Here is an 18810-nt window from a genome sequence, read left to right as displayed (position 1 = left end):
TAGCCGCGATCAAGAATCACCTAAGTATTAACTTTCTTTGAGTGTGCACTTCACGTCGCACTCGGGGACTTAGCTACGACCAAGAATCGCCTAAGTATTAACTTTCTTCGAGTGCTCACTTAACGTCGCACTCGGGGACTTAGCTGCGATCAAGAATCGCCTAAGTATTAACTTTCTTCGAGTGTGCACTTAACGTCACACTCGGGGACTTAGCTGCAATCAAGAATCGCCTAAGTATTAACTTTCTTCGAGTGTGCACTTCACGTCACACTCGGGGACTTAGATGCGATCAAGAATCGCCTAAGTTTCAACTTTCTCCGAGTGTGCACTCGGGGGCTTAGCTGCGATCCAGAATCGCCTAAATACATGAGTAATAGACCCTCATTGAGGCTCATGTGGATGTCAAAACAACTGACAACTACATGAGTAGCAGACCCTCACTGAGGCTCATGTGGATGTCAGCACAACTGACAACTACATGACTAACACATCGCACCGAGTGCGACCTCATAGTCTGCGATCCCGTATCGCCCAAGTATTTTTTGACCTTCGAGTGTGTCCTTCAGATCCACTCGGACACTCACCGGACCCTCATTGAGGCTCATGTGGATGTCAAGACTACTGACAATTACATGAGTACCAACTCGCTTCGAGTGAGGCATGTCCGACGCACTCGATGACTTAGCTGCGATCATGAATCGCCTAAGTACTCTATTGCCTTCGAGTGTACCCTACATATCCACTCGGAGACCCCGCAAGACCCTCACAGAGGTTCATGCAGATGTCAAGACAACTGACACTTACATGCTACGCATGTTTGCCATTGGCTTCACCAAGAAACGCCAAACAAAAACTCGAGGCAAAATTGCAACACAAGAGCAAACGATTTGATTCAGATTCAAAAGTTCAAACAAAGATAGTTCACTCGGTGCGGGTCACGCTTACCCACACCGATCCAAGAATGTGACGGCCAACAGCAGTGGCCAAAGTTCCTTACAAATCAACACTCAGCATACCGAGGATAAAGTTTTCTTACGCATCATCCGGATTAGCGCCAGGACTAGAGGGCTCTACGAACGTGTCCAGATCAATAACGTCGGTGATGCGGGTGGCACTCTGGAAGGTTTCCATGAAGTCTTCGAATCGAAGTTTCTTCGTGTTGGCGACCTTCAATGTTTTCAGCTTCTCCTCGCGCACCTCCTTGCAATGAACTCAGACCAGGGATAGAGCAACATCTGCACCACAACGAGCCGCAGATTTCTTCCATGACTGCACTCGGTTCGGGATCTCCTGCAGTCGAGTCATCAAGTTTTCCATCTCCTGCCGCAACTCATCTTCAGGCCAAAGCTCCTTGTCGATCCGGCCGACGACTTCTCTCAGTCGACCGATGAAAGGGCCAACTTTGCCCATGCAGATGTGCGCTCCGAGCAGATCTCGATTGGCGTCCTCGCCGAGTGGAACGTTCTCGCGAATCGACCACTCCACGTCAGCTGCTTCAGCTTCAGCGTCAATGAAAAAATCTGCAACAACAGGACAAGCAAACAATAAGCTCCGAGTGTGACGCACATACCACAAGCACTCGGAAAAAGTAGGACTTACCAGCCAGAGGCGTCATCATCTACCGAGCCCAGTCACTGACGTATTTCTCCTGAGCTATACACCGTTTGTTCAGCACGTCCATTTGTCCCATTAGAGCAGTCCTTTGTTTCCCCATCTTCTCAACTTCCTCAGTCATCACTTTGTTCGCTTCACGAGCCTGCTCCAACGACTTCTCTCGTTCCGCCAGAACCTCCTTCATACCAGCCATTGCAAGCAGTGCCGCATCCAGCTCACAGGAAAACTGAATCTTCTCTGCCCTGAGAGTCTCATATGTTGTCCCCATTTCACAAGTTTTCTGCCAGCCAGCACCAAGAGACAATCAGACAATTCAACAATAAAAGTCTAAGTTCTTCACACCCCTGCCGACGCAAGTAGTCGACAACGGTCTCGGGGACTACACCCAGTGGGTTCACTGAGAGTGACCCCACTGGCATGCAACTCAAGCAGGTCCGCCCTATTGACATACATGTTAACACCTACGCCTACGAGGCTAATACTACCCGACCTGAGTAAAATTACTCTCGGGGACTCTTACAGTAAGTGCACCCCGAGTGCCACAACTGTTCGCAGTCGACCATATTATATACGGATTTGACCAAGTCAAAGACAATATGTATAAAGACAACTGCCGGTGCAAGCACTCGACAGAAGTCTCGGGGACTACACCCACTGGGTTCACTCAGAGTGAACCCATTGCAAACATCATACGGTATCCGAGAACACCCAATGGGTTACAAGAGAAAAGTAAATACTTACTAGCCCACTTACTCGGATATCATCCCGCAGCTCCAAGCTCCGCTGGTAGAGGGATGCGATGGAGTCGTATGCCTTCTTGGCTTCTCCCGCCATCAGCTCCGCCTGCACCATGGCCTCCTTGGCCGCTCCCACCTGATCCTCCGGGAGGCGCTGGACGTTGAACTCGATATTCGACGAGCCTGGCATCGTTGGAAGCTCCTTGGGCATCCCAAGGCCCGCTCCAGTCGGTTCATCAGCCACCAGCGCCGTTTCAGTCGGCGGCACCGCCTCAGTCAGCAACACGTCTGCGGCGAGACCAGTAACTGGCGGAGCAGCCTCAAGTACAGGCTCCACAGCTTGCTCAGGTCTCCCCTGGTCACCCTCGTCCACGCAAATCGCCCCTGACAGACCGAACGACGCGAGATCTCAGAAAAAGAAAGAGGCAAGACCTAAGATAGAATTCGCGACGCGATAATATAAAACTCTCGGAGTCACTACAACGCACCTGGCTGGGACGAGACGATGTTGTCCGTGTCCATGGGGTCATCCTCCTGGCGTGCCGGAGAGGTGGCGGAGGTAGCAACTCTGTCGAGTGAAATTCATTCGACCAATAAACAGGAGTCCAATTGGATATCAGAAGAAATTAGAAGATCAATGCACTTACGTGGGGGTGACGGGAACAGTAACCCTCATCCGCGGTAAAGCCTTCCAAGGTTTAGATCCACTCGGTTTGGCCGCCTTGGAAAGCTGACCCGCAGGCTCAGCAGCAACATCCCTGGCCCTCTTGGTGCTCCGAGCACTCGGGACCATGGGAGCAGTGGGCGGAGCACTCGAGGATGCTGGAGGGACCGAGGGAACTGCAGGTTCATGTCCGCGCTTGGTCCGATGCTCTAGCTGCGGGGGTGGCGAGTCCTGCTCTTCGTCTTCCTCCTCTTCCTCACTAGTCTCTTCCTCCGTTTCCCCACTGTCGGAGACAAACTCGGCGCTCTCCATGCTGCCTTCCTGGCTGCCTTCCTCCTCCTCCTCGGCCGGGTTCCCGTTTGAGACGGGAGAAAACCAGTTGGTCCACTTCTGCATAAAATACAGTTGGCGACATCAGACGTCACACAGAGATTCAAGCAAGCAGTAAAACTAAGACAGTTACGTGCACTCGACAAATGGCACTCACCTGATTTGGAGGAGGATTGTCTGTGCAGAAAGGCTTCACTCGCCGGGATCCTCTGGGGTTCTTGCAGGCGCATGTGATCTGGAACACCCACGACGCCACCTTCTCCTCAGTCGCGCCCACAAAGATGGTCCGAGTGGAATCTTTGGGCCCCGTATAATGCCACATGGCGTGGTCATGAGCCTGCAGAGGTTGGATGCGCCGACCGAGGAAAACCTCCAGCAAGTCTATGCCGGTGACCCCCCTTCTGACGACATCTACGAGTGCATCGACCAGAGGCTGGATATCGTTCTTCTCCGCCTTCGAGAGCGCAATTTGCTTAGGCGGAGCGGGTCAGTCTAAGCTAAAGGGAGGCAACCCTGTCGAGTCATTCGGGCAGGCAACGTCTTGGCAGTAGAACCACGTCGACTGCCAGTTCCTAACCGACTCACTCAGCTCAAGGGCAGGATAACTACTCCGACTCTTTTTTTGGAAACCTAAGCCTCCGCAGAGCTAGAGAAGATGTGTTTTATCGTCCGACTGGCTGTGTCGTTTGATAGTTTGGGATCTAGCAGAGAATATATGCTTGAATAGCCCCTAATGGGGAGGACAGACGATAAAGCACTCGCACAAAACTATGAAAGCAGAGAGATGAGCTGTAGCATTCGGGGGAAAGTGGTGAAGCTGCGCCCCGAAGTGGTTCATAATGCCTTTGAAGAAAGGATGCGGGGGCAGAGAGAAACCTCGATAGACATGGCTGAGCAGCAGGACGCGCTCCCCCTCCCGGGGCGCCGGCTCGACCTCATTCTCCGCCGGCAGCCTCCACGACTTGTGCACGATCATCCCGTGCTCCACCAGCTGCAGCAGATCCCCCTCCGTCACCGTGGAGGGGAGGAAGTCGCCTTGGATCCACCCCGCCGGCAGTGGTCGCTGCCGCCGCTGGGCAGGAGCCGCCGCCTTCCCCTTCTTCTTCCTCGCCTCCATCTTGCTGGTCTGACCCTTGGTCATGGCAGAAGCTGCGGATTAGCAGAGGGGAAGAAGGAGGAAGGAGTTTAGGTGCGCTGGAGGTGGCGAGAAGGACGGGGCGAGCAAAGGCAAAAGATTCGGCGAGCGTAACGAAAAACCCTCGCCGCTGGGATTTAAGTAAGGTTCCGACTGGGTCGCTGGCAGGTGGCCCCGAAACCTTATCCCCCAACCAACCGCGGCGATATTAGTGGAGAGGTTGAAGGCGCGAGAATCAAGGCGTCATGCGCTACTCGATCGCGATGGCGTCATCCCCGCTGACCGTGCGGTAACCAAAATTTGAGGATCCCGGAAAATCCGCCGCTGTCAGTTGACTGGTCACGTCAGAAGATACCGCGGGAGCACTCGGTTTCCGATAGTTTGTTTCACAAATACTTCCACTCGGATCGTTGGTCAGAAAAGATAAAATGGATCGAGGCAAGCAACGCCAAGTCACATCCGTTCCAGTCGGATCCAAACTTCAAGCATCGCTTCGTCGTTCCAACCCCAATCCATTCGGGGGCTAATGATGGGGTTATATTCCTAGGGTAGGGTCATAGGCCTGCCTTGTAGGTCCTACCCAAGGACTACCCTTCATAAGAGACAAGGCCCTTAGTCAGTTCCGACTGAACTAAGAAGTTCCCATCATCCAGTCGGTAACAGGTCTTCAACCATCCAGTCGGAGACGAGCATTCGGAGAATATCAAACTAACCGACTGGATTCCACTGTGTGCATCGTAACCCCCCTGGGGGGAAACGGTCATACGTTTCCACACGGCTTTATTAGCATTTAAGACATACGTTACCTGTAATGTAGGCATTTATTCGCCACTACTCCACCCCTGTGCACCGATCCGTTGTGGAGGGCAGCACACTCTATATAAGCCACCCTCCCCCACTGGTGCAGGGGTTAGAAAATCATTGTATTCCATATTCCACTCGACAACAAGCTCCCAGAGCACTGAGACGTAGGGCTATTACCTCCACCGCAGAGGGGCCTGAACTCATACAACCTCGCCGTAGCTAAGGCTCTGCCCATCCTTTTCATACCCTACACATCTACTGTCAGGCTTACACCCACGACACACATCCTTTCTCACATGCATCTATCTTCTCATAGGGCATCTTAAGTACATGAAGTATTTTGTCCGACTGGTACAGGTTTGCAGGCATGACATGGCCTTTGGGTAGGAAACGTCCAAATAGTGTCATCATCGCGTCGTAGCATTCTCTTCCCAAGTTGAACTGAGCCTTCAGAGCCATTACTTGTGCAATTGCATCCAGCTGACAGAGCTCAGTGTGCTCATGGAGAGGACGTTTTGAAGACTCCAACATTTCATCAAAGGCCTTTGCAGATTCCTCCATCTCATCTTCTGAATCCCGAGCATCATCAAAGTCTTGCACCATGTCTTCGATCCCAGTACCATGCTCGTCCGTGCGACGACGGACCACCTCAGCTCTTGTGCGTTGTATAGACTCACCATGAAATGTCCACACCGTATAATTAGGCTTAAAACCCCTCCTCTGCAGGTGTTTAATCATTACAGCCTCTCTCGTCTTTTTATAGTTGTCGCATCCAGGACAGGGGCAATAGTTTCTTTCCTGGCCATTTGCGAATGCGGCTTTCACAAATTCCTTTGTTTTTACAAACCATTCTTTCGTCATATCTTTCTGACTAGGTCGACCGGTATACATCCACGCACGATCACTCATCTTGCGTAGCTACTAAAGATAGAAGAAATATATTTACATATAATTTAGCATTTATATTCATTGGTTAATCAGGTTCGCCATTTTTACTATGTCCAGGCAACCTACACGCTAATAGGTAAAGATAGGTCCTAATCTCACCCGAGTATGTGTAGATTGGGTTCGTTTTCCCATGCTGTGCTCTGGATCCAACGCAAAATTTCAGCAGCACCTCCCCGCTGTTCTCCTGATACACGTCTCCGCAATAAACAGAGAGGATGTGCATCCGGAGAACAATAGGGAGGCACTGACGAGATTCCGCATCGGATCCAGAGCATAGCATACGGGAAAACAAACCCAATCTACACATACTCGGGCTATCCATGGATAATGTTGGACAATTCGAAAGGATGGCAGTTATAAATATGCAAAGACATGCATATTTATAGATGTCGCCCTTTCGAACGGGAGACGCATACTGGTCACGCATACTGATAAATTAATTGAATTACCTAAATCTAGAAAGTTTCATCTGGAAACCGAGCCACAGTAAATGAAGGGGCGAGGAGGAGATGAAATTTGTACTGACCCACGAATGCAGGGGCGGAGCTCGTAGAACGCACGGGCAGGTCTTCGCACACCAGACCTCACAGCGACGAGACAACTATCACATGTAAATCCACCCGATCAACACAAATATTCTAATTATGTCATTTTAGAGGAAAACAAGTTAAGAATATAATATTCATGATCTAACCAAGGTTTTATGTCATTTTGTAGCTAAATGGGCTAATTATCTCATTGTTGGGGAAAATAAGGTCAGGAGAATAAGATAGAGGAGAAGAAAGTGGAGGAGGAGAAGAACAAGAAGAAATCAAGAAGAAGGAGAAGGAGGAGGAGGAGAAGAAGGAGGAGAAGAAGGAGGAGGAGAAGGTATTCTTCTTCTCTTCTTCTCTTCTTCTTCTCTTCTTTTCTTCTTCTTTTCTGCTTCTCCTTCTTATTTTTGTCTTCTCCTCCTCCTATTCTTCTTCTTCTTCTTCTTCTTCTTCTTCTCCTCCTCCTCCTCCTCCTCTTCTTCTTCCTATTATTTCTATTAAGCTAACTAACTAACTAACCTAACTAACCAAGCTAACTAAACCTATCGCTAAACCTAGATAGCACTAAACATCAAAAAAATAACAAAAACAGAGTCTACCACTATAACAAAAACAGAATCTACCACTAAGTAACTAAAAATGAATCTAGCTAACACTAAATACCAAACAATAAAAAATCAACTTCTTCTTCTTTTTTCTCTTCTTCTCCTTCTTATTTTTTCTTATTCTCTTCTTCTCTTCTTTTCTCTTCTTCTTTACTTCTTCTCCTTCTTATTTTTTCTTCTCTTCTTCTTCTTCTTCTCCTTCTTCTACTTCTTATTTTTTTTCTTCTCTTCTTCTTCTTCTTCTTCTTATTTTTCTTCTCCTCCTCCTCCTCCTCCTACTCCTCTTCTTCTTCTCCTCTTCTTGTCCTCCTCCTCCTCCTCTTCTCCTCTTCTCCTCCTCCACCTAACTAACCAAGCTAACTAACTAACCTAACTAAAACTACTAACCTAACTAAATCTACCACTAAAACTACTAACATTAACAACTACTAAAACTACTAAAAAATAATGCGGGTGGGGGGTGGGGGTGGGGGTGGGGGTGCTCACCGGGAGGGGCGGCTGTGGAGGGGCCGGGGTGTTGGGGGTGGTGGGGCGGCGCGACGGTGGTGGGGCAGCGGCAGCGGGGGCGAGGTGGGGAGAGAGAGAGAGAGAGGGGCGGCGGCGGGGGCGACAGGGGCGGCGACGCGACGGGGGCGGTGGCGCGACGGTGGTGGCGGCGGCCGTTACAGAGAGAGGGGCGCGCGGGGTGGGGAGAGAGAGGCACGCGGGGTGACCGTTATAGAGAGAGAGGGGTGGGGTGGAGGGGGGAAGGAGCCGTTAATGGTGTTAGAGCATTGTCGTCTGCCTCCGGACTCTTTGCCGACCGCTAGCAGACGACAAAGGTCCGACTATAGTTTGACCTAGCCACCCCGCGATCAGGTGGGCCTATCTATATCTTTGCCGTCTGCCTCTGGACTCTTTGCCGTCCGCTAGCAGACGTCAAAGATGTGACAGATGGCAAAAATATTTTATGCCATCAGCCTGTGCTTTGCCGTCTGTTTTGCTGAAGCTAATGGCAAAGACACTCTTTGCCATCAGCTAGCAGACGGCAAAGACTAGGCAGATGGCAAAAAACTGTTTTCCAGTAGTGATATGAGATGGTAAGCTGTACTAATTCATCTGCAGGATGACAAACCCAAGAGTACTGAGTGGGTTCTTGATAGTGGCTACACACATCACATGACTGACGACAAAAGATTGCTGATGAATATGCCACTAACTCCATCACCCGTGAAGCAAATCACTTATGCTGACAAAGGTAAAAGCAAGGTATTGGGACTTGGCAAAGTGGCTATTTCCAAGGACAAGCACATGGACAAAGTAATGCATGTTGAATCCCTTGGGTTTAACTTCATGTCAGTCTCAATGCTTTGTGATCTTGATATGGTTGTTATCTTTGGAATATATAGATGTGTTGTCATCATGGAATCTGACAGATCCAAAGTCTTCGAAGGTCTTAGAAGAGGGGATTTGTACATTGTTGATTTCTCTACAGGTCCTCAACCAGCCACTTGCTTACTAGCAAAAAACCTCAGAAGGGTGGCTATGGCATCGAAGACTTGGTCATGCAGGCATGAGGAATTTGCACACGCTTGCAAAGAAGAAGCATGTCATCGGCATCGAATCAGTTAAATTCCTCAAGGACCACCTGTGCGGTGCTAGGAAAATGACCAGATCCAAGCACCCCTCGAAAACCATCATGACCACTACTCGTCCATTTGAATTGCTTCACATGGATCTATTTGGACCTAATCATTATGCCACTCTAACAAATGCAGCATCTTTATATGGCTTTGTCATAGTTGATGATTATTCTAGATACACTTGGGTGCATATCATTTTGTATAAAACTGAAGTGCAGGAAGTCTTCAAACGATTTTCCTCAAGGGCCTCGGCGAACTTCGACGTCAAGATCAAACACATCAGGAGTGATAATGGAACAAAATTCAAAAACACCGGTCTTGATAATTATCTTGATGAACTTTTTATTACTCACGAATTGTCTGCTCCTTATACTCCTCAATAGAATGGCGTCGTCGAAAGGAAAAACAGGACTCTGGTTGAGATGGCATGAACTATGCTTGAAGAATATCAGACTCCTCGTCGTTTCAGGCCTGAAGCAATCAACACTGCCTACCATATCATCAACAGGGTATATCTTCACAAATTTCTCAAGAAAACCTCATACGAACTCCTCACTGACAAGAAACCCAATGTAAGTTATTTCAAAGTCTTCGGTGCAAAATGCTGGATTAGAGATCCTCACCATAGCTCAAAGTTTACACATGAGGGTTTTATGCTTGGTTATGGAAAGGACTCGCACACCTACAGAGTCTTCAACACCTATCACAACAAGGTTGTTGAAACTGTAGATGTGCAGTTCGATGAAACTAATGGCTCGCATAGAGAGAAATTGCCTCCTGATCCAGATAAGTTGTCTCCTGAGGAATCAATAAAGCTCAAAGCTACTGAAGACATTGTTCCCACTGAGGAAATTGCTGAAGAAATCATTCCCAGCACTAATGAAAATCAAGAAGACGCTCCTGAGGAAATTACTCCAGAACCGATTCCTCAGCCCAGACGAAATCCTCAACCAGCTCATTCGTGGATTGCAAATGAAGTAGAACTTGACAAAATCCTCGATGACATCAATGCACCAGGTCCTCTCACTCGCTCAAAAGCTTCACACTTAGTTAACTTTTGCGGGCATTTTTCCTTTGTGTCTATCACAGAACCTTCAAAAGTTGCTGAGGCTTTCATGGAACCAGAGTGGCTTCAAGCCATGCAAGACGAACTTCTTCAATTCAAGCTAAATGACGTATGGGAGCTCGTCAAACGACCAGATCCTTGCAAGTACAATATCATCGGCACCAAGTGGATTTTCCGAAACAAGCAAGATGAGGATGGTCAAATGGCGAGGAATAAGGCACGACTTGTAGCCCAAGGCTCCACACAGGTTGAAGGAATTGATTGTGATGAAACTTTTGCACCTGTTGCTAGACTTGATGCTATCCTAATACTACTTGCTTATGCTAATCATCATAACATTACCTTATATCAAATGGATGTGAAAAGTGCATTCCTCAATGGTAAGCTTGAGGAAGAAGTATATGTTGCTCAGCCCCTAGGTTTTGAGGATCCAAAGAATCCAGACAAAGTCTTCAAACTCAAAAAGGCGCTCTATGGTCTCAAGCAAGCCCCTCAGGTGTGGTACGATACATTGAAGGAATTCCTCATGAAGAAAGGCTTCAAACCTGGTTCACTCGATCCAACTCTTTTTACTAAATCCCATGATAATGAACTAATTGTGTGCCAGATATATGTCGATGACATCATATTCGGTTGTACTGACAAACGATACAATGATGAATTTGCTTACATGATGAGTGAAGAATATCAGATGTCTATGTTGGGGGAGCTGAAATTCTTCTTAGGTCTTCAAATTCGTCAACAACGCAATGGTATCTTCATATCACAGGAGAAATACCTCAAGGATGTTCTGAGGAAATTCGACATGCATGAATGCAAAGGTGCCAAGACTCCCATGCCTACCAACGACCACCTCTGCACTGACGAAAATGGTAAAGAATTCGATCAGCAGGTATATCGCGACATGATTGGCTCTTTACTGTACTTGTGTGAATCTAGGCCAGACATAATGCTTAGTGTTTGCATGTGTGCACGTTTTCAAGCAAAACCGAAGGAATCACACCATAAGGATGTGAAGCATATTCATCTATACTTAGCTCACACATCAACACTAGCATTATGGTACCCTGATACGTCTCCAACGTATCTATACTTTTTGATGGTTTCATGCTATTATCTTGTCAAACTTTGGATGTTTTGCATGCCTTTTATATATTTTTGGGGACTAACTTATTGACTCAGTGCCAAGTGCCAGTTCCTGTTTTTTTCCATGTTTTTGACCCCTTTCAGAGGAGATTTTGAAACGGAGTCCGAACGGAATAAAATCCCCGAAAAGATTTTTTCCGTAACGACAGAAGATCAGGAGACTTGAGAGCCAAGGCAGGGGTCCCCAGGGGCCCCACAAGCCCCCACCCCGCGGCCAGGGGGGCAGGCCGTGACCCATAGGCTTGTGGCCCCCCTGGACCTCCTTTGCCCTAGGTTTTGCGCCTATATATCCCCAAAAATTCCACAAAAATCAGGAGATCATCGAAAGTACTTTTCCGCCACCGCAAGCTTCTGTCTCCGCAAGATCCCATCTGGGGCATGTTCTGGTGCCCTGACGAAGGGGGGATTCGGATACAGAGGGCTTCTTCATAAACACCATGACCTCTTCGATGATGCGTGAGTAGTGTTGGAAATATGCCCTAGAGGCAATAATAAATTAGTTATTATTATATTTCTTTGTACATGATAATCGTTTATTATCCATGCTATAATTGTATTGATTGGAAACACAGTGCATGTGTGGATACATAGACAAAACACTATCCCTAGTAAGCCTCTAGTTGACTAGCTCGTTGATCAAAGATGGTCAAGGTTTCCTGACCATAGAAAAGTGTTGTCACTTGATAACGGGATCACATCATTAGGAGAATCATGTGATGGACTAGACCCAAACTAATAGACGTAGCATGTTGATCGTGTCATTTTGTTGCTACTGTTTTCTGCGTGTCAAGTATTTGTTCCTATGACCATGAGATCATATAACTCACTGACACCGGAGGAATGCTTTGTGTGTATCAAACGTCGCAACGTAACTGGGTGACTATAAAGATGCTCTACAGGTATCTCCGAAGGTGTTCGTTGAGTTAGTATGGATCGAGACTGGGATTTGTCACTCCGTGTGACGGAGAGGTATCTCGGGGCCCACTCGGTAATACAATATCACACACAAGCCTTGCAAGCAATGTGACTTAGTGTAAGTTGCGGGATCTTGTATTACGGAACGAGTAAAGAGACTTGCCGGTAAACGAGATTGAAATAGGTATACGGATACTGACGATCGAATCTCGGGCAAGTAACATACCGAAGGACAAAGGGAATGACATACGGGATTATATGAATCCTTGGCACTGAGGTTCAAACGATAAGATCTTCGTAGAATATGTGGGATCCAATATGGGCATCCAGGTCCCGCTATTGGATATTGACCGAGGAGTCTCTCGGGTCATGTCTACATAGTTCTCGAACCCGCAGGGTCTACACACTTAAGGTTCGATGTTGTTTTATGCGTATTTAGTTAAATGGTTGGTTACGAATGTTGTTCGGAGTCCCGGATGAGATCACGGACGTCACGAGGGTTTCTGGAATGGTCCGGAAACGAAGATTGATATATAGGATGACCTCGTTTGATTACCGGAAGGTTTTTGGAGTTACCGGGAATGTACTGGGAATGACGAATGGGTTCCGGGTGTTCACCGGGGGGGGGGGGGGCAACCCACCCCGGGGAAGCCCATAGGCCTTGGGGGTGGCGCACCAGCCCTTGGTGGGCTAGTGGGACAGCCCAAGAAGGCCCTATGCGCCAAGGGATAAGAAATCAAAGAGAAAGAAAAAAAGGGGGAGGTGGGAAAGGAGAGAAGGACTCCACCTTCCAAACCTAGTTGGATTCGGTTTGGAAGGGGAGGACTTCCCCCCCTTGGCTCGGCCGACCCCCTTGGGGCTCCTTGAGCCTCAAGGCAAGGTCCCCCCGCTCCCACCTATATATAAGGAGGTTTTAGGGCTGATTTGAGACAACTTTGCCACGGCAGCCCGACCACATACCTTCACGGTTTTACCTCTAGATCACGTTTCTGCGGAGCTCGGGCGGAGCCCTGCTGAGATTAGATCACCACCAACCTTCGGAGCGCCGTCACGCTGCCGAAGAACTCATCTACCTCTCCGTCTCTCTTGCTGGATCAAGAAGGCCGAGATCATCGTCGAGCTGTACATGTGCTGAACGCGGAGGTGCCGTCGGTTCGGCACTAGATCGTGGGACGGATTGCGGGATGGTTCGCAGGGCGGATCGAGGGACGTGAGGACGTTCCACTACATCAACCGCGTTTCTTAACGCTTCTCCTGTGTGATCTACAAGGGTACGTAGATCGGAAATCCCCTCTTGTAGATGGACATCACCATGATAGGTCTTCGTGCACGTAGGAAACTTTTTGTTTCCCATGCGACATTCCCCAACAAGTAGTTCACCATAGACCTACGGGTCCATAGCTAGTAACTAGATGGTTTCTTCTCTCTCTTGGATCTTCAATACAAAGTTCTCCATAATCTTCTTGGAGATCTATCCGATGTAATCTTATTTTGCGGTGTGTTTGTCGACATCCAATGAATTGTGGATTTATGATCAGATTATCTATGACTCTTATTTGAGTTTCTTCTGATCTCTCTTATGCATGATTTCATATCCTTGTAATTCTCTTCGAGTTGTGGTTTTTTTGGCCAACTAGATCTATGATTCTTGCAATGGGAGAAATGCTTGGTTTTGGGTTCATACCATGCGGTGACCTCACCCAGTGACAGAAGGGGTAGCGAGGCACGCATCGTGTTGTTGCCATCAAAGGTAAAAAGATGGGGTTTTCATCATTGGTTTGAGACTATCCCTCTACATCATGTCATCTTGCTTAAGGCGTTACTCTGTTCGTCATGAACTCAATACACTAGATGCATGCTAGATAGCGGTCGATGTGTGGAGTAATAGTAGTATATGCAGAAAGTATCGGTCTACTTGTCTCGGACGTGATGCCTATATATATGATCATTGCCTTAGATATCATCATGACTTTGCGTGGTTCTATCAATTGCTCGACAGTAATTTGTTTACCCACCGTGATATTTTCTATTTTGAGAGAAGCCTCTAGTGAACACTATGGCCCCTGGGTCTACTTCACACCATATTTTCAGCCTTACAATTTTTAATTCGTTGCACTTTTCGCCTTCAGATCTCACTTTGCACACAATCTTGAAGGGATTGACAACCCCTTTAAAGTGTTGGGTGCAAGCTCTTTTGTGTTTGCGCAGGTACTCTTAACTTGATGAGATTCTCCTATTGGATTGATACCTTGGTTCTCAAACTCAGGAAAATACTTACTGCTCCTGTGCTGCATCACCCTTTCCTCTTCAAGGGAAAAACCAACGCAAGCTCAAGAGACGACAGAAGGATCTCTGACACCACTGCCGGGGAAGGACTTTTGTCGAGGTAGCAGAAGGATTTCTTGCGCCGTTGCCGGGGAAGGACTTTTGTCGACGTAGCAGAAGGATTTCTCGCGCCGTTCCCGGGGAGGATGAAGTCAAGAACTCATCCAAGTAAGTATCGCAAACTCGTCTCTCGCATTTACTTTGTTTGCCAGTTGCCTCTCGTTTTCCTCTCCCCCACTTCACAATTTTCCGTTTTCGTTTGCCTTTTCCGTTTGCTTTTTGTTCGCCCTTTTTCTCGCTTGCTCTGTGCCCGCTTTTCTGCTTGCTAAATCCAGCATGGCCCAAACAAGGGATTTTGATGCTCACTATGCAAAGTTGGAAGAGATTGAAACTAGTGTTAAAGGCTTCATGTCTACACAGTTTGAATACAACAGTTACTTTCATAGAGAACTAAAGGAGCAAAATTCATTTCTGGCCTTTATGAGTATAGAAGTTGATGATATGGCCAAAAATTTCCTTGGGCTAAATTCTCAGTTTGCTCATCTTGAAAAGTTGGTAGGCCAGATTTCTGATAAGCAAGCCACCTTGGTCAATAAAATGGCTGCTAAACCTGAAACTCGTGATGAGAATCACGAAGATCTTAAAGTGCTTGGTGTGACTCCCATTGAATCTTTGTTTTCTTGTGTCAAACCTAATGATTATGGGGCTGGATATGAATCCACTTTGGTCGAAAAGTGCCCCAAGGATTCGGAGTCCATCTATCTTGATGCTAAAAGTTTTGAAAGTGGAGTAGAAGATGTTAAAACTTTGAGTAGTAATGAAATTACTACCGTGGATTTCAAGGAATTCAATTATGATAGTTGCTCCTTGATTGAATGCATTTCTTTGATGCAATCCATGTTAAACTCTCCACACGCTTATAGCCAAAACAAGGCCTTTACAGATCATATCGTCGAAGCTATGATAAAATCTCTTGAAGATAAACTAGAATTGGAAGTCTCTATCCGTAGAAAGCTTCAGGATGAGTGGGAACCTACCATAAAAATCAAAATCAGAAACTATGAATGCAATCCTTTGTGTGATTTGGGTGCTAGTGTTTCTGCGATTCCAAAGTATTTATGTAATGTTCTGGGTTTTAATGAGATTGAAGAGTGTTCTCTCAATTTGAATCTTGCTGATTCTACTGTCAAGAAACCCATGGGAAGGATCAATGATGGTATTATTATTGAAAATAGGAACTATGTACCCGTGGATTTCATTGTGCTTGACATTGATTGCACTCCTACATGCCCTATTATTCTTGGTAGACCTTTCCTAAGGACTATCAGTGCTATCATCGATATGAAGGAAGGGAATATTAGATTTCAATTTCCTTTAAGGAAGGGCATGGAACACTTTCCTAGAAAGAAAATAAGACTGCCTTATGAATCCATGATGAGGGCCACTTATGGTTTGAGCACCAAAGACGATGCCTAGCTAAGGGCGTTAAACAATAGCGCTTGTTGGGAGGCAACCCAATGAATTTATCTTTTTTTCTTTCTGTTTTGTTGTGCCCACACCATCAAAATTCTGTTGTGATTGTGTTTTTGTGTTTCTTTTTGTGTTTGAGCCAAGCAGAACCTTTATGACTAGTCTTGGTGAGGGTTGTTTGATCCTCCTGGAAAAAGACAGAAACTTTTCGCTCATGAGATGATTTTTCATTTTTATTCAGAAAGAGCATTTGAGTTGATTCTTTTTGCTGCTGGTTGATATGCCTTTTGCCCAGGCAGTCGTAATTTTTCAGATTATGTGAGGTACCAGAAGTATACGAAGTATACAGATTATGCTGGATAGCGGTCGATGTGTGGAGTAATAGTAGTAGATGCAGAAAGTATCGGTCTACTTGTCTCGGACGTGATGCCTATATGTATGATCATTGCCTTAGATATCGTCATGACTTTGCGTGGTTCTATCAATTGCTCGACAGTATTTTGTTTACCCACCGTGATATTTGCTATTTTCAGAGAAGCCTCTAGTGAACACTATGACCCCCGGGTCTACTTCACACCATATTTTCAGCCTTACACTTTTTACTTTGTTGCACTTTTTGCCTTCAGATCTCACTTTGCGAACAATCTTGAAGGGATTGACAACCCCTTTAAAGCGTTGGGTGCAAACTCTTTTGTGTTTGCGCAGGTACTCTGGACTTGACGATATTCTCCTACTGGATTGATACCTTGGTTCTCAAAGTGAGGGAAATACTTACTGCTCGTGTGCTGCATCACCCTTTCCTCTTCAAGGGAAAAACCAACGCAAGCTCAAGAGACGACAAAAGGATCTCTGGCACCACTACCGGGGATGGACTTTTGTCGACGTAGCATACCCCAAGGGCTCAAATCTTCATCTTGTGGGATATTCTGATTCTGACTACGCTGGTGACCGTGTGGATCGCAAGTCAACTTCTCGCACATGTCATTTCCTCGGAAGATCACTAGTCTGCTGGTCCTCTGATACGTCTCCAACGTATCTATAATTTTTGATGGTTCCATGCTATTATCTTGTCAAACTTTGGATGTTTTGTATGCCTTTTATATCTTTTTTGGGACTAACTTATTAAGTCAATGCCAAGTGCCAGTTCCATTTTTTTCCGTGTTTTTGACCCTTTTGAGAGGAGAATATTAAACGGAGTCCAAACGTAATAAAACCTCCGAGAAGATTTTTTCCGGAACAGAAGATACGCAGGGAGCGTGAGAACCAAGGAAGAGGCCACCAGGGGAGGCCACAAGCCCCCTAGGCGCGGCCCAGGGGGACCGCGCCTAGCAGGCTTGTGGTCCCCTTGTGGCTCCTCTGCCCTACTTCTTCCGCCTATAAGTCCTCGAAAAATCCAAAACCATAAGAGAGATCCACGAAAATACTTTTCCGCCGCCGCAAGCTTCTGTCTCCGCAAGATCCCATCTGGGAACGTTCTGGTTTGAATGGAACTAACCCGGACTGACGCTGTTTTCAACTTTTCCGAACTCTTTTGCCCTTGTTTTGGACTCTAACTTGCATGATTTGAATGGAACTAACCCGGATGACGATGTTTTCAACAGAATTGCCATGGTGTTGTTTTTGTGCAGAAATGAAAGTTCTCAGAACGTCCTGAAAATTTACGGAGATTTTTTCTGGAATAAAAGAAAAATACATACGGAAAGATCCACCTGAGGGGGTGTGCAAGTGGGCCACAAGCCCATAGGGCGCGGCCACCCCCTAGGCCGCGCGAGGCAGGCTTGTGGGGCCCACGTGGCACCACCGCCCCCATCTCAGCTCTATATCTTCCGTATCGCCTGGAAAAAAAATCAGAGAGAAGGTTTTCATCGCATTTTGCGATACGGAGGCGCCACCACATCCTGTTCTTCATCTGGAGGGCAGATCTAGAGTCCGTTTCGGGCTACGGAGAGGGGAAATCGTCGCCATCGTCATCATCAACCTTTCTCCATCGACAATTCCATGATGCTCTTCATCGTTCGTGAGTAATCTCATCGTAGGCTTGCTGGACGGTGATGAGTTGGATGCGATCTATCATGTAATCGAGTTAGTTCTTGACGGGGATTGATCCCTAGTATCCACTATGTTCTAGATTGATGTTGCTACTACTTGGCTATGCTTAATGCTTGTCACTAGGGCCCGAGTGCCATGATTTCAGATCTGAACCTATTATGTTGTCGCCAATATATGTGTGTTTAGATCCTATCTTGCAAGTTGTAGTCACCTACTATGTGTTATGTCCCGACAACCCGGGAGTGACAATAGCCGGAACCACTCCTGGAGATGACCATAGTATGAGGAGTTCATGTATTCACCGTGTGTTAATGCGTTGGTCCGGTTCTTTATTAAAAGGAGAACCTTAATATCCTGTAGTTTCCATAATACCCCGTTGCCACGGGAGGGATGGACAATATATGTCATGCAAGTTCTTTTCCCTAAGCATGTATGACTACATATAGAATACATGCCTACATTAGATTGATGAACGGGAGCTAGCCACATATCTCTCTGTGTTATAGCCGTTACATGATGAATCACATCCGTCACACTCATCCATCACCGATCCACTGCCTACGAGACTTTTACTACTGGTTCTCGCTACGTTACATTGCCAAGGCTTGTCCCTTGCTACAAAAGGGATTGGGCCACTCTGTTGCTACTGTTGTTACTTGTTACTTTGTTGCTGCTACTACTACTGTTCCTTATTACTCCGCTGTTACTTGTTGCAAGGCTCTTTTCTGGTGTCGTTGCCGGGGATAGGTGAGCGGCACTGACATCCCGTCAACAAGTCTTTTTCTGGCACCGTTGCTATCATACTACCTTGCTACTGATACTTTGCTTGCAGACACTAATCTTTCAG

This window comes from Hordeum vulgare, chromosome 6H (assembly GCF_904849725.1).
Source record: "Hordeum vulgare subsp. vulgare chromosome 6H, MorexV3_pseudomolecules_assembly, whole genome shotgun sequence".
Classification (NCBI taxonomy): Eukaryota; Viridiplantae; Streptophyta; class Magnoliopsida; order Poales; family Poaceae; genus Hordeum; species Hordeum vulgare.
The sequence above is the reverse complement of the archived record's forward strand: the minus strand, read 5'-3'. Positions refer to the sequence as shown.